Source organism: Castor canadensis, chromosome 14 (assembly GCF_047511655.1).
Source record: "Castor canadensis chromosome 14, mCasCan1.hap1v2, whole genome shotgun sequence".
NCBI classification, from domain to species: domain Eukaryota; kingdom Metazoa; phylum Chordata; class Mammalia; order Rodentia; family Castoridae; genus Castor; species Castor canadensis.
The window spans coordinates 39,490,451-39,506,410 of record NC_133399.1 but is presented as its reverse complement, the minus strand read 5'-3'; the positions used below and the strand labels follow the sequence as shown (position 1 = coordinate 39,506,410).

At 51.6% G+C, this 15,960-nt stretch overlaps 1 protein-coding gene across 5 annotated transcripts in view; it reads right to left on the bottom strand.

Moving 5' to 3' along the window:
* Positions 1-15,960, bottom strand: part of Gng7 (G protein subunit gamma 7) — a 114,193-nt gene that overhangs the window by 71,618 nt on the left and 26,615 nt on the right. For 4 of the 5 annotated variants that reach the window (XM_074054324.1, XM_020170754.2, XM_020170753.2 and 1 more), the window contains exon 2: positions 9,190-9,246. The gene's annotated coding sequence lies outside the window, so the exon portion shown is untranslated. Of the gene's footprint in view, positions 1-2,878; positions 2,957-9,189; positions 9,247-15,960 lie in introns of all 5 variants that reach the window. The other variant, XM_074054325.1, reaches the window with a different exon arrangement.

Genomic DNA, 15,960 nt, shown 5'->3' with positions numbered 1-15,960 from the left:
TGTGTATGTCAGGCTCCAAGAAAAGCCCAGAAAAGATACCAAAGAACTCTGGAGAAAGTTGAGAAAGGCTTCAGGAGGTACCTCAGGAGGGCTCTGAAGGTTGGGCAGAAGGTTGGGGGAGAAGGAAGGCAAGTTCTCTCCCTGGGAAGAGCTCTCAGGATCCCTCTTCATGACTTTGTGCTCTGCCAGTCATTTCTCCTTGCTGGGAACCTGCAAAAGGAGCACTCAGCAGCACTCCTGAGGCAGCCATGATGGAAGGGTGACCCCAGGCTGTGCTCTGTGCTGAGAACGCACAGTTCACACTCAGGTGATCTGTCATGCCGTTGAAATTGGGGTCCCCTGGGCACCACAGCATAGACAGGACAAATAAGTAACCTGAGGAAGTACAGAAGTAGGAGATGCTTCTGGAGTTGAACTGAATTTTCCAGTGCTAGGAGTTCCCACAAACTCACCTCTCCCTTCTCAACTACCCCCCAAATAAACACTTCTGGGGGGCCAGCTGCCCAAGGAGGTGGCGGACAAGACCTATAGATTTATGGAAGACGAGAGAACAACACAGACTACATCACAGAGATGAGGCCAGGTGGTCACATCTACCACCAATATGTAGATACCTTTGTCTGGTTTGGCCTGCACCTCCAGCAGACCCTACACATGGCTAGGGTGACCTTGCCCCACATCTATGGACACCAAACTGTCCTACATACCTGTGAACCATGTGAAGCCCAGCCTGCAGCATGGCGAATGTCACAGAGCACTGTACACACCGTGCCTGGGTCAGTCCTGGCTTGGACAACAGTTACAGAAGATGTCACTGCTAGGGGAAGCTGGGAAAAGGGTACTAGGGCTGTCTGTACAGTTTTTGCACCTTGTTACAAATCTGGAATTGTTTCAAAACAAAGGTGTTTTAAATATTAAGAGAAACTATAAGGTCATTCAGGCATGAGTCAGCACGTGCAACACAAACGTGACCCCACCTTGAGAGAGCCAGTATCTGCCTCTGCTCCTGTGAGAGGAGAGGCAGAAGCCAGGTGAGATCAGAGGTCCCAGCTCTTTGGCCCGGGGTGGGGCTGATTGCTACCAGTGCCTTGGATGACATGACGAGACTCCCCTCTTCCTGCCTGTGGCTGGCTGGATTCTACAATCACCACCGTTTGCTGGAGAACACACATTGGAGAACCTCCCACCTCCTTAAACATGGACAGGACTAGTGACTGCCATGAAGTGCCATGTCCTGGATTAGAGTCTCTTATACAGAAGAAGAAATTTTGAGGAAGTAAATAAATCCCAAATCAGTAGTCTTTGAGTTCATTGAAAGGGGATTATCCTAGGTGGGTCTGTGCTGACCAGGCAAACCTTTAACAGGATGGACCTTCCTGAAGAGAATGGAAATGTGACGGGCCTGAAGTCCCCACATGGCCCGAGAATTGTTCCTGGCTTACAGCCAGCAAGGCAACAGAACCTCTGTTGGATGACAACAAGGAAATGAGTACTGATGAGCTTGGGAGTGGATCCACCCCCATGCAAGCCCTCAGATGAGGATGCAGCCCTGGCTGGCGCCTTGGCCACAGCCTGGTAAGACCCTCAGCAGAGGGCCCAGATATATCATCTCCAGACCTCCTGCCTGCACAAATGTGCACTGATAAATGGATTCCATTTTAAACTGCTGCGTTTGTAGTACTTTGTTACACAGTGGTAGCTAGCTAATGCACTCTCCAGCATGCTGGGTTTTTACAGTCTGCTTTCATAGTAATTCAGACACAAGGGCTTAGAGCCCTGTCACTCCATGCAGTCAAGCCACCCTGCCCAGCTGGCTTCCTCAGGGATATGTGGGGAGACATAGAAGGCATGGAGAACAGATGAAGGAGGGAAGAAGTGTCTCTTCATTATTCAAAGCCTTATACGCATTTGTCCCCAACAGGCTGGGTCCCCAATTCACAGGCAAGGACACAGAGGCTCCGAGCAGCAAAGAAATGGCCTGGGACTCAGTGGGTACAGTAGGTGTAGAATGAGGAGTCTGAGCTCTGAACTGCTATTTATGTCATCTAGAAAGCCACTCAACCTGGCCAGGCCTCAATATACCTATGTGTCCAGTGGAGGTAATTCCTATCTCGTGGGTAGTTACGAGATGAAGTCACACAATTCAATGACAGAGAGTCATTAAACTTCTATAAAGGGCCAGAAGGTCAACACTCCCAGCTTTCCAGATGCTGTCTGTTTGCCCTTGCAGTATAAAAGCAATCACAGGCAATTTATAAGTGAATGGCCATGGCTGTGTGCCAATAAAACTTTATTTATAAAACCGGACGTGGAGGGCTGGACTTAGCCCAGAGGCTGCAATTTGCCACCCTGGCTCTAGCAGGCATTTCCTCTTCTTACCAACTTCTAAAATGACTTTAGAAATGTCATTTCTGAAAGAGGAAGAGAGAAAAGAAGGACAGGAAGTAGAAGCAGACAAGGCAGACTGGGACGTTTTGGGAGCTTCCAGCCATACTTCCCAAATAAGGATGACTGTGTTCCAAAAAGAACAGCTCCAAGTGGAGTTAATGCCACAAGGCTGGGAGGATCAAATGTCCCCACCCCCGCCTCCTCCATTTAGGGCTCCCCAGGACAGCATGGACAGGGGACCTGGGGCAGAGGCCAGCAGGCAGGTATGGTGCAGTCCTGGCAGGCATCCTCTGAGGAGGGAAAGGATAGTAAATAATGGTGTCAGGAAGGTTGATGGGTGTTTGGGAAAGAAAGGAAATGTCAACCCCTACACACTGAAACCAGGTCTAGAAGACAGGAGAGTTCAATGTTGAAACATACACATGGACAGACACACAACAAGCAGACAGACAGACAAACACACAGGAGGGGTGGGTGCCGTGGTGCATACCTGTAATCCCAGCTATGAGGAGGTGAAGATAAAAGGGTCAAGGTCCGGCCAGCCCTGGGCAAAAGCTCAAGACCCTATCTGAAAAATAATTAAAGCACAAAAAGGGCTGATGGAGTGGCTTGAGTGGTAGAGCGCCTGCCCAGCAAGCATGAGGCCCTGGGTTCAAACCCCAGTAATGCAATAATTAATAATAATAATTATAATAATAATAATGTTTACTAAGAAAGAATTCAGGGCTGGATGTGTGGCTCAAGCAGTAGAGCTCCTGTATTCCAAGCATGAAGCCCTGAGTTCAAACCCCAGTGCCACCAAAAAAAAAAAAAAATTCAGAGACATAGCTGGGAAAAAATAGCCCACATTGGTTGAGGAGCCCTCAGGCTCCTGGGGACTCTCGGTGGAACAGGAGGCTTTTCTTTGAGTCCCCAACTTCTGAGCAGAAGTCACCTTGGCCCCACCAGTTTGTGCCTCCACTGTGTTAGGTGTCTGCCCCATGTCACGCTGGGGGCTTCTGCAGACATGTACGCACCTGTTGGCCAGGTAGGTACCCCACATGTCATCAGAGGGAGGAAATTAAGAAGCCTGGGCCCACACTGTCAGGACCCATGGGATCTGGGGACATAGGAGCCACCAGCTGCAAGAGTTTACAAGATTCCAGGATGGCCCCTGGGATGATTCGGGGATCCCTTCTGGCCCCTCCAGCCTCCACTGGGCTCCCACATGTCCCCACAGGCCCCTGAGATCTCATCATATGTGACTGTCACCCCCACATGTGCTTTTAGTCAAAGGAGGCTGAGGTTCCATGAATCCACGGTGACTGGGCTGTGCATCATCCAGGCTCTGTGGGAGGCAGAAGGTTCAAGCAGTTGCTTAGTAACGAGCATCAGCTGAGAGTCTCACTGCCAGGCCAATAGCTGTCCAGCTTGGGGACAGTGGACATGGACCTCTTTGGATCTTGATTTTCAAATCTTTAAAACTGTGCAGTGGTGACCAGCGATCCAGGAGATAAGCCCAAATCTATGGGGCTCTTGCAACTGAGAACTAGATGTAATTATCCCAAAACAGAGAATAAAGAGGTGGCCTTTTAAATTTTTTTTTTTTTTGAGACAGGGTCTCACTATGTAGCCCAGGCTGGTCTCAAACTTGTGATCCTCCTGCCTCAGCCTCTGAGTGCTGGGATTACAGGCATGCACCACTGTGCCCAGCTAAGAGAACAGTCTTAAGTCACTCTGAGAGCCAAGGTTCCAGCATGACAGAGCTTCCCTCAGCCCCACAGACACCTGGGGGCCGGAATGTAGGACACTGAGCAGTATCCCTGGGCTCTGCCCAGCAGCAGCCAGCAATCCTGACAGTTGAAAATGTCTCCTGGGGGCAGAATCACCCTGGGTGAGACCCCGTGAGTCAGGGGCCCCAAGAAACTCTGCGTCCATGGCCACCTGCCTTGCTGAGGTCCCAGGTCATTTGTCATATTGACATCCACATGTTGAGTGGAGAAGAGAGGAATCTGGCTCCAGATGCTGGGGCACCCTTGGTCACAACACTGGCTCCTTTGCCAGCAAAATTGTCAGCAATGAACACAAGGCTTTTTCCCTCTGAGTACCATGGACAATGGGACGGGATTGCTCTCTGTGGGGGCGCCCTGGTCCCTGCAGAGTGCTGACCAGCATCCCTTGCCTCCATCCACATACATGTCCCCAGGCAATACTAAGGTTCCCAGGGGCCAGAGCACCCCTGCTTCAGAGGGTCAAGGTCATGTCTAACTTCCTTGCCACCTTGGGAAGAAACCCGAGCTTCCCTTAGCTGCAGACTGACAGGGAGAGAGGTCCGGGCACTGTGGGTGGCTGCGGGGTCTCCTTGGTGGGGCTCAGTGTGGCACCCTGTAACCACACACATGCTGTGTATGTTTTCTGTGTGGCAGCAGTGGCTGGGACCATCTGTGAGCAGAACATGGTAGGCTTTTGACTGTACATCTTGGCAGATCTGGCAGAGAACAGCTTGTCCACAGAGGACTGATAATAATGTGAATTTCAGCATGCCATCCTAGGACAGACGGTAAGGCGGTGACCAGCCAGCGGGAAGGAGCAGCTCCAATTGGAGGCTGGTGCTGGAGTTTGTTCCCACAGGAGTGAGTGCCACTCTCCAGATAAAAGGCTCTGCTAATGCTTTTAGCAGAAACCTTCAAAAACTCCCTGGAGAACAAGGAACTCTCAGAAAAACACTCCATGCTATCGGGAGGTCACAGGGAACGTTTATGCTCCAAACAATACAGTTAGCAACAAGGCAGGGCCCCCCCACTGTGCACAAGACTGTCCTGGGCCCTGCAGGTGCTGAGCAGCGCCCATGACCTCCACCCACTCTATGCCAGGAGCTCCCTGGTCATGACAGTCACGTGTCCCCAGATGTCACCTAGGTTCCCTGGGGACAGAAGGTCCTCAGTGCTGGGATGAGAAACCAGGCATCAATTTTTAGGAAAACAATTGAGTCGCCTCCCTACACACACCAGACACCAGAATCCACTTGCGATGGAGCTGACAGTGTGAACCAAGGGTACCCCATCTTGTGGACTGACCTCCGTCCCCCGCACACACACCAACTCAATCCCAGCAAGCACAGGCTCATTGTCACCCTGGGATATGGAGCCAGGGAGACACATACCACCATCCTGCATACTAGGTGCCAGCTCTACCCTGTCACAGAGCTAAGTGGCAGCTCTGGATTGTGCCAGCTCTTTCCAGGGAGGGAGTGACTGTCTCCCCAGGGCCTGATGGTGGGGCTGGCTACTGTGGCTGCATGTCCATGATGGGGTCCTGGTGAGTGCCAGGATGAGGCACTGCTAAAGAGCAGGCCTGCACCTTCTGGCTCCTAGATGTGCAGGAACAGGGCTGGCATGGAAGTAGCCGGGGGTCTGTGCGACAGGGGCCACAGCCAGGCTGACCAGTCGCCAGGTTTCCCTGGATTGCAGGATTCTGAGAAGCAGAAGCAGAGGCAAATGTTCTGGGCAAACAGGTTGCTCACAGCACTCTAAGAGGGGTTGTGGCAGGCATCAAAGATGGGGCCCCCATCCCCACGGCCCCTCCCTCCAGGATCAAGCCAACCGTGGGCCTCCTCTGCCCCCTGGTGGCTTCTGGTGGTAACAGCATGCTCTAAAACCATCCCAGCCCAGGTCCCCCGAGCAAGGTTCCCCACGCTGATCTGTCTTACAGAAAATCAGAGCTGTGGGTCAGAGCACTGGTCCTGTGTCCACAAGGGTGGCTGAAGCACTCACCGGGTGACATGGGACCTAGCCTGGAGACAGCAACTCAGGGGACCCAGCCCGAGTGTGGCTGCTCTCAGAGCCTCCATCTTGTCCCCTATAGGGAGAAGAAGGGTGCCAGGCTGCGGCCTGTGCTGTGGTCACCTGCAGGGAGGGCACGCTGAATGAGTGACAGCTGTTTGCTTAAAATGCCTGGCACCCTGGTCCTTCCAGGAGTCCTACTGGAAAGGGTTGTGCCCTTGTGGCAGAGAATACCCAAGGCTGTGTGGCTCACGATTCTCTTCCCCAGCATGGCTTCCAGGCTCAGAGTGACCAACGTGGGGTGCCAGGGCACTGAGCAGCATCCCCCACCTCCACTCCACGCCAGGAGCTCCCCAGTCATTACATCCAAAAAACTATTTTACCAAGTGTCCCCCGCTACAGGAGTGGGTCAGAATCACCCCTGTGAGCGTAGCTAAATTTCACATGGCCCTAGACTTAAGTGTAAAATGCTCAAGCCATGTACAGATAATTTTTAAAATAATCTTAGAATTTGGAAGAATGGCACAAAAAAACAGCACGGACTACAGAACTGTTTAAAATCCGCTGTGGGAAAACCCTCCGCGCCCAAAGTCAAGACCTGCACATGCTCAGAAGATTTGCAAGGCACAGAGACAGAGTCCAAAGACAGCCCTCGGCCTCCCCTGTCACCGTGAGTTGTGACTGCCCGTGTGACAGCAGCACGGTGGATTAAAGAGCTGTAAGAGTCACCCATGTCACTGCACACAGCTCTGCCAGCCTCAGGCAAGTCACGCGGCTGTGCAACCATTGACATCTACTTCTAGAATACTGTAACCAGTCCCCAAAGTTACCCCAGCCCAGGCAACCTCTGACCTACCACCTTTCCTAGAAATTTCCTGTAAGTAGAATCATACAAGGCGCAGTCTTCTATGCTTTTAGGACTGGCTTCTTTATGTACATAAGCTTTTTTCTTTTTTTTGGCAGTAGTAGAGTTTGAACTCAGGGTCTCATTCTTGTTAGGCAGGTGCTCTACCACTTGCGCCACTCCGCCAGCCCTTTTTTGTGATGGGTTTTTTCGAGATAGGATCTCGTGAACCATTTCCCTGGGCTGGCTTCTAACTTCAATCCTCCTGATCTCTGCTTCCTGAGTAGCTGGGATTATAGGCGTGAGCTACTGACGCCCAGCTCATTATGTTTTAAGTAAGTGTGTTTTAAATTTTTTCTGTTGCCACTGCTGCCTCTCCCAATGGTCAGAAAGGAAGTATTACAGTCTACTAGAGGCTTAAAAAAATGTCTGCTAATGATGATACTAAAATTATTTCTATGGGGCTTATCATTCATATATATATATACACACACACACACACACACACAGACACACATGTATGTATGCATATATTTACCCTTATTGAGGTACACATTAATGTCATTAAACTCAAGCAAAGTGTACAAGTTAAATATTTTCAGCAAGGGCTGGTGGAGTGGCTCAAGTGGTAGAGTGCCTGCCTAGCAAGTGTGAGGCCCTGAGTTCTAATCCCAGTAGAACCCCCCAAAAAACAAAACAAAAAAACAACCCACAGATTTTCATCAAGTTCACAGGGTTAGGAGACACCCCTTGTATAGATCTAACGGTTCCCATTACCCTTAAAAGACCGGGGACGCACAGACAGCCCCAGCCTCCAGCTACAGACTCTCCCTACAGACTCTGCCTTACTTCCTGAATCACACAGCAGGGCACTTTCCTGATTTATTTAAATGACTTCCTCTTCCTCCTACATTTTGAAAACCATTTAAAATCTTCTGAGAAGAAGCTTAAATACCAGGATATGGGTCTTAGTTTTGGTCTTGTTAAAAGAATCGTCCAGGTCTGGTGGAGAGGCTCAAGTGGTAAAGTGCCTGCCTAGCAAGTGTGAGGCCCTGAGTTCAAACTCCGGCACTGCCAAAAAAAAAGAATTTTCACCACTGGGGCTCAGTGGTGAGCACTTGCCTAGCATGAGTCAGGCCCTGGGTTTATCACCAACATGGCAAATAAATAAATAAATAAAAATTTTAAAAAGGAATCTTCCAGAAGTCACTAGAATGTTCCCCAGACAGTGGACGATGGGTGCCACAGCTTGGATGTGGTCATTCCCAAAGGTTCAGTGTGGGGAGCTGGCTCCAATAGAGGAATTCAATGTGACAGCATTGAAAGGCAGTGGGGCCTTTAACAGGTGGGGCTCAGCAGGGCTCACACCTATAATCCTAGGTGTGAGGAGACTGAAATTGGGCGGATCAAAGTTCAAGGCCAGCCCAGGCAAATAGTTCGAGAGACACCATCTCTAAAATAACCAAAGCAAAATGGACTAAATGGAAATGTGACCCAAGCAATAGGGTACCTGCTTTGCAAGTGCTAAGTCCTGAGTTCAAACACCGGTCCCACCAAAAAAAAAAAAAAAAATGAGGCGGGGCCAAGTGGGAGGGAACAGGGAGGTGACCACCCTCCTGAAGGGACTGGTGCTGGACGGCTCATCACAAGTGTGGACAGTTGCCCTCACAGCAGGGCAGCTGACATACAAGAGCGAGCCAGCCTTCCTGCTCTCTTGCTTTTCTCACCGTGTGATCGCTTTTGTGTATGACACTCCCCACTTGCCCTGAGCTCCTCCTGAGATGGGTATGACACCACCTGCCCTGTTGTGGTGCAACACAGGGTCCTGACTACATGCAGCCAACCATCTCACCTCCAGAACTTAAACCAGAACAAACCCTTTTTCTTTAAGTCACCCAGCCTCAGGAGTTTTCTCACGGCAACAGAAAACAGACTAAGACAACAAAGTTTCAAATGTGAATCACCTCCAAAGACTTAGCTCTGTCTGTGCTTTCTGCCCTGGTGCTGTCTGGGATTCTCGAGCCCCATTGGCACTGTGATCTCTAGCCTCATGGCAGGACATGTTGCCAGGAGCCATCCTTTGCCCTCAGGGCCAAATTCCATTGCTGTGGCAACCAACACCTTGCTGTCATCTTGGCTTTAAAAGCACCCTTCGAACATCGAATGCAGAGCAAAGAAAAATATCACAGCACCTACCTGTGCCTGAGACCCCGCTGTCCCCAGCCCAAGGTTCCAACAACAAGTTTTCACTCCCTAGAAGAGAAACACAGCACATTAGCTTGGGGACAGCACCAGCAAGGGGCAGGTTATATATATAAGACAGCAATTTGCCAAAAAGATGTGTTAGAAACATAGGCGTCATTCCTGGTGAATCTTGCCTGTGTTTGAAAAGTAAATTGAATGTAGGGGTCAGCAGTTATGACTTTTTTGTTTACAAAAGATGATCATCTAGAAGGCTGGGTGTGGTGGCTCACACCTATAATCTCAGCTACTCAGGAGTCAGAGGTAAGAAGAGCACAGTCCAAGGCTGGCCCCGTCAAAAGCTCAAGACCCTATCTGAAAAGCAGACAAAGCAAAAAGGACTAGTGGCATGGCTCAAGTGGTAAAGCCCCTCCCTAGCAAGTGCAAGGCACTGAGTTCAAACCCCAGTACCACAAAAAAAAAAAAAAAAAAGAGAGAGAAAAGAAAAATTGCTCATCTCCATCACTGGAGCTTCCTGTCCCCTGGGGAGCACAGGGAGAAGGCCAAGTCAGTGCTCTGCCCCCAAAATGGCCCACCGGGGGACCAACTCATCTAGGTCTGCCCGAGAAGTCCTGGTGTAGCAGGAAAAGTCCCAAGGGCGGGAACTTCCCAGTCCTGGGTGACCGGGGATGGGTGGTCTTTGAGAAGCACAAAGCCACCCCAAAGCCCAAGACTGTACTCAGAAGGTGGCAGCCAGGCCGGCCCTCGAGGCGCCTGGGGACGTGGCCTGGGGCTCCTACCCTCCCCGGCAGGACAGGCTCCTGGGTCTGAACCCCCATGGTTTGAGCTCAGCCTCATTCTCTTCTGGAGTCTGGGGTCTTAGCCCATGGTCCCCCAGTAAACAAAACAATCCAGGTGCTGGGTCTCTGTGAACTTGCAGTGACAGCACTCCACATGTACATTACAGCTCCTTGCTGGGGACAAAGCAGGTCCTGTGTGGCTGCCAGGAGAGAATTCTGTAAGCCCCACCTGGCTTCCCCAGCCCCGCCGTGGGCCTTTCCCCAGGGCTGGCTCTGCTCTGTGCCTGTCACTGTCAACCACAGCAGTGAGGACAGCCAGGGGTCAGATCCTGGTGTCCTCTGAGGAGATCACATTGCCTGGGGTGGCCTTGGGACCCTGACACTCTCCAAATAATTAATGTAGCAGGTTGGGGCTTGGTGGGAAAGGGGGCTGGAAATCGTGTTGCTTGGCTCAGGAAGCCAGGGTATAGCCATGGAGAACTATCCCACAAATCCCAGTGACCTGGGTAAGCAGCTGGCATGGGGCAGGAGCTAGCCCCATCACACCCAGCCCCTTTCCTGAAGATTAAACAACATCATTTCATAAAGATTTTTGCATACAGTTGGTGCTCAATAATTGCTGGCTTCACCCGACAAATGACAAGAAGAATCACACTTCTGGAAATTTGTTCCAAAAACTCATAACCACAATTTAATCATGAGAAAACATGACACACCTAGGTGAGGGACATCTGTAGGACACCTGGCCAGGACCCCTCAAAGCTGTCATGGTCACAGAACACTAGAAAAAAAGCCATCTGGGAACAGTCGACTCCCATCTCTAATCCCAGCTACTTAGGAGAATCTTGTTTGGAAACAAGCCTGTCACAAAAGTTAATGAGACCCCATCTCAACCAACAAGCTGGGCTTGGTGGGACCCATCTATGATCCCAGTTATTCAGGAGGTATAAATAGGATGACAGTCACAGGCCGAAAAAAATATTCTATCCAAAACATAAACAGCTGGCGAAGTGGCTCAAGTGATAGAACACCTTCCTAGCAAGCGTGAAGCCCTGAGTTCAAACCCCAGTACTGCAAAAGATAAAATTAAATTAAACTTTCCATTAAAAATACGTTTAATGCTGCTTTTGTGCTGAGCTGGCACTAATTTGCAGTCAGGAGGGCGGAAATCCTGTCCGTCGCCTGCAGGGGGCACGCTTGCTGCACTTATGTCCTGACGGCCCTCGGGGACCCGCAGCAGTTGGAAACTGCAGGAGCTTGGGACAGGAGCTGCTGGGGCCCTGAGGCAAGAGGGGCCACCCAGGCAGCAGCGTCAGCAGGGATGCGTGATGATGAGCAGCATGTAGCACATAACATAAAGACTCACAGGAAGTTGCAAAGACAGCAGTGACACTTTTTACAACTAGGGGACATTATCAAAACGAGGAAACTAAGAGAGGCCAAGACTAATTGCGAAGAGTATTTTGGGGGATACTGCTCACTGTATGATTTGCTCATTGAAAGTGTACCATCCCCTGGTTCTAGAACACTCCACCACCCCAAAAGGAAGTCCTGTCCCCACAAGCAGTCACTCTGTCCCCTCTCCAGTCCCTAGCCCCCACAGGTCTATGTCCTGCCTCTGGATCCTCCTGTTCTGGATGTGTCACACACTGTGGCCTTTTGTATCTGTTGAGCACCGTGTCCTCAAGGTCCCTCCACATTGTGGCCTGTGTCAGAGCCTTGTCCTGTTCACCGCTGAGTAATATTCAGGTGGGGATGGACCATGCTGTTTGTCCCTTCCTCCACTGAAGGACACCCGGGTTGTCTCCATCTTTTGGCTGCTGCGAGCACTTGTCTTACAAATCATGTTTAAGACGGTGTCTCACCTTCCTGTCCCCACTCCCAGCTGATGTCCCTGAGCCCTTGAACGTGAGACATGAGGTGACCACTGTGGACCCCTCTGGATCTTCAGCCCACTCCAGCCCAGCTGGGATGGGAGGACAGTACCGTGGGGCGGGGGGACGCAGATGAACAGCTCTGTGCCTGGGCATGCGAGGGCCAGGCTGCACATATTGGGCTGTCCCCCACTGACCTCCACTTGCTCCCTCAGCCTGGGAAATGCTAGGTTTTTGTGTCCCCCATGTGGATGAGTCATAAGCCCCGTGATGGATAGAGGTGGCAGGAGGGTGACAGGCCCTTCCACAGCCAGGGCCCTCTCTCCGGAAGTCTGTGATTTCAGTGTGGCCACAGCGAGGCAAACAAGGAGCCCTGGGTGCTGTCTGGCCAGCAACTGTGCCCCTCACTGACCATAGACGCCACTTGTCAAGGGAGAGAAAACAATCAGACATCTGGGATGGTGGCACCCAGGTGCAGGGGAGACCCTGTAGAAAGGACTGTCACCTACCTATGGAGTTCAGTCCTGAACTGTGTCCTGCCTGGTAAGCACTACACAAGCCATGACTCAACTTTGCCTAAGTGCTACATTTTCTCTCTCTCTTTCTCTCTTTCTCTTTTGGTGGCACCGGGGACTGGGGTTTGAACTCAGGCCTTGTATTTGCTAGGCAGGTGCTCTATCACTTGAGCCACACCTCCAGCCCTTTTGGCTTTATTTGTCTTTGAGATTGGGTCTCACATTTCACCTGGGCTCCCTGGGACCACAATCCTCCTACCTGCAGACCCCTGAGTAGCTGGGATGACAAGTGCGTGCCGCCATGCCTGGCTTATTGGTTGAGATGGGTTCTTCTGAACTTTTTGCCCTGCCTGGGCTCAAACCCCAATCCTCCTGATCTCTGCTTCATGAGTAGCTGGGATTGCAGACGGGAGCCACTATGCCTGGCTAAAAATACACATTTTAATGTACCAAGTCTGCTCCACGAGAACAGGGTCCCTGAAGCAGGGACAGTGGGGCTTTTGCTCAACGCTGTGACTCCCACACCTCTCACAGAGCCAATCAAGGTGTTTAATAACCATGGGTCTTTCCCGTGCATTCAGAGCAAAGGGAACAATATGAAGAGCCAGGGCATCACCGCACGCATCATCAGCCTTGTTTGGCATAGCTGCAAGTTCCCACTGGGAGCCTCGCTGGCCACATGGTAAGGATATTCCAGAGCCTCGCTGGGCTCCTATAGGGCAGACAGGGGACACGGTGGCTGAGGTTTGACCTGGGGCCCATGCTGCAAAGATGCTGGAGCCCTGCAGTCCCCAGCGGCCCCACACTTGGGGAAGCAAGTCCTAAACCTCAGCACCAGTGCAGGGGCCACTTCACCCATGTCACTGGTCATCTTGTAAAAGGAAAACAAAGCCAGATGTCACCATGGCTCGGGGGAGCAGACCTCCAGAGCTGCCACGGTGGTGGTTTCTGTTTTATTTCTCAGTCTAAAAGGGCTCTGTAGATGTCACAGCCTAGCGTCACCAAGCACTGGGAAAGAGCTCCCAATCCTGGGGTGTGACAGCAAAACCCACCCAGGAAACTGGGGGCCTGGGCAGAGATGAAGGGCCAGGCTATGCCCAGGGCCACCTGCCCTGCTGAGGTCCTGGAACTCTGTCCACACTGACGCCCCCAGGCTGAGTGGGGAGGAGAGAGGTCAGCTCCAGAGCCCCTCATCACATGCCTATCCTATCACCAGTGGGTTCTGGTATCAGCAGAGCCAGGAGCCGATGCCATTCTTTTTCCCAAATAACGAATGCACAGTTTCTGGGTTCATGCCTGGAACATCCTGGGCTGGCTCAAGGACGGGTGGCATCCTGGGCTGAGCAGAGTCCCATCCTCCATCCATCCCCTGCTGGGAGCCACCCTATTTATGACAGCCACATATGTCCCCAGACACAGCCCAGGGTTCCCCGGGGGCAGAGCCATCCCCTCCCACTTCCAAGACTGACTTACTGCTTTGGATTCCTGGCCTCTGGCCTGTCCCATCCTCTCCTTCCAGAAGCTTCGGACCGCCAGCCTTGAGGCTGTGTACCCCTCCCTCCCCTCAGCCCACTTGTCCACAGGTGACTCTGGGTTCTCTCAGCCTCAACTGCAGCTGACCTTGACATCCTCCTCAAGGGCAAAGTGACAGCTCCCACTGTCCCCTGCAAATGGATGGAAGTGGCCTTGCAAGCCCCCCCCTTCTGCTCAGATGTTCCCTCCTTGGTGACACAGAGGGCTTCGTGTGAGAGCCATGTCTCTTTATCTGAGAAGCCAGCTGGGAATGGGGCGCCCTCTGGAGGGGGACAATGAGCTGGGACAGACTGAAACACTGTCCCTTGTGTGACACACATCCTCCCCTCCACCACCTCTGTGCTGAGCTCTGTCCTCCAGCTCAACCCTAGTTTCCAACGCAGTCTTTAAACAAACAGCAGGGTCCCCCACACACACCCGGGGACCCTATGCACACTGGGCTGGGTGTCCTCCTCTGTGAGGCCTCCTGGGCTGAGAAGCACCCCTGGCCTCTGCCACTTGTGACAGCTACACATGTCCCCAGACATGGTCTAGGTCCCCTGAGGTAGGACAGCACCCCAGGCAGGGGGTAGACCTCCATGCTACACCTCCCTGTGGTTTCCTTGAGGTTCTGTGACTATCGTGTCACACAGGTCACGTGCTGCCACCCACTCTGAGCTCCCCGCCCCACTTGGAAAGTAAGTCCTCATCCGGGTCCTATGTCTGTCCCAAGAGCCCAGCGAGGGTGGGACGAGGGGGGCTCACACAAGGACTCACACACATATCCTCATGGAGCGTGCAATGGGATGTCACTCGCCTTTCACATGTGGCCCTGGAGGCAAGGGACCTGGGTGGGTGTCACAGAGAGAAGGGAGTCGCTGTTCGATGTTTTCAAGTCCAACTGAAAATTCATTTACTTGTGCCTTCTCAATGGGATCGTGTTTGAGTTTGGAGGCAGGGCAAGAAAGTCTGTCTCAATGTGATCTCTCCCCTGGGCCTCACATAAACACACACCACAAAACGGGCAGTGTTGACCCTTCCTGGGCTGCAAGGAGGCAGGTTAGGATGAAGGTGTCTAAGAAGGCTGATGATCGGGGTGGGAGGGTGAAGGTGGATAAAGACAAAAGTTTGAGCCGGGCGTAGGTGGCTCATGCCTGTAATCCCAGCTTCTCAGAAGGAAAAAATCAGGAGGATCATGGTTCAAAGTCAGACCTGGGCAAAGAGTTTGAGAGACCCTGTCTCAAAAAAAAAAAAATCACAAAAAAGGGTTGGTGGAATGGCTCAAGTGGTAGAGTGCCTGTCTAGCAAGTGTGAGGCCCTGAGTTCAAGTCCTGGTGCCACTTAAAATTTTTTTTTAATAGAAATAGCATGTAATTCAGCTACTCCACCCCTGGTAGATCTCCAAAGAGAATGAAGAGACACCTGGGCATCCACGTTCACTGCAGCATGATTCACAATAACCAAGAACTAGAAGCAACGTCCGCATCCATCAATGGACGAATGGGTGAAGAAAACAGGACATGAACTCATGAACTCCATGAGTCAGCATTCAGCCATGAAAAAAATATGAAATCCTGTCACGTGAGACAACACAGATGAGCCTGGAGGACATCATGCCAAGTGAATTAAGTCAGACACAGAAAGACAAACACACCATGATCACATTCAGGAAACTGAGGCAGGAAAACGAGGGCAACCTCCAGCTGCCACCCAGCAGGTGGCAACAGGGTCCTAATGCCATAAGAGTTTGGGAACTGCTAGCTCTACAACTGAATCTTTGGTGGGACCCAGCTCCAGTGACACCTGACTGCAGCCTGTGACACAACTGGACACAGAGGACCCAGATGCCCTGTCCATAGCAACAGTCAGATATAAACATGTTGTATTCAGTCACCGAGCTGTGATGACTTGTTATGCAGCATTAGCTAACTGATACATCAGAATACGGCAGTCACGTCATGCATCCGTTAATGGTGGGTACACATCCTAAGAACTGTGTCATTAGGCAAGTTCATGGCTGTGCAAACATTGCAGAGTGTCCTTAAATAAATCTCAATGGTCTGGTCTACTATGTACCTAAGCCAC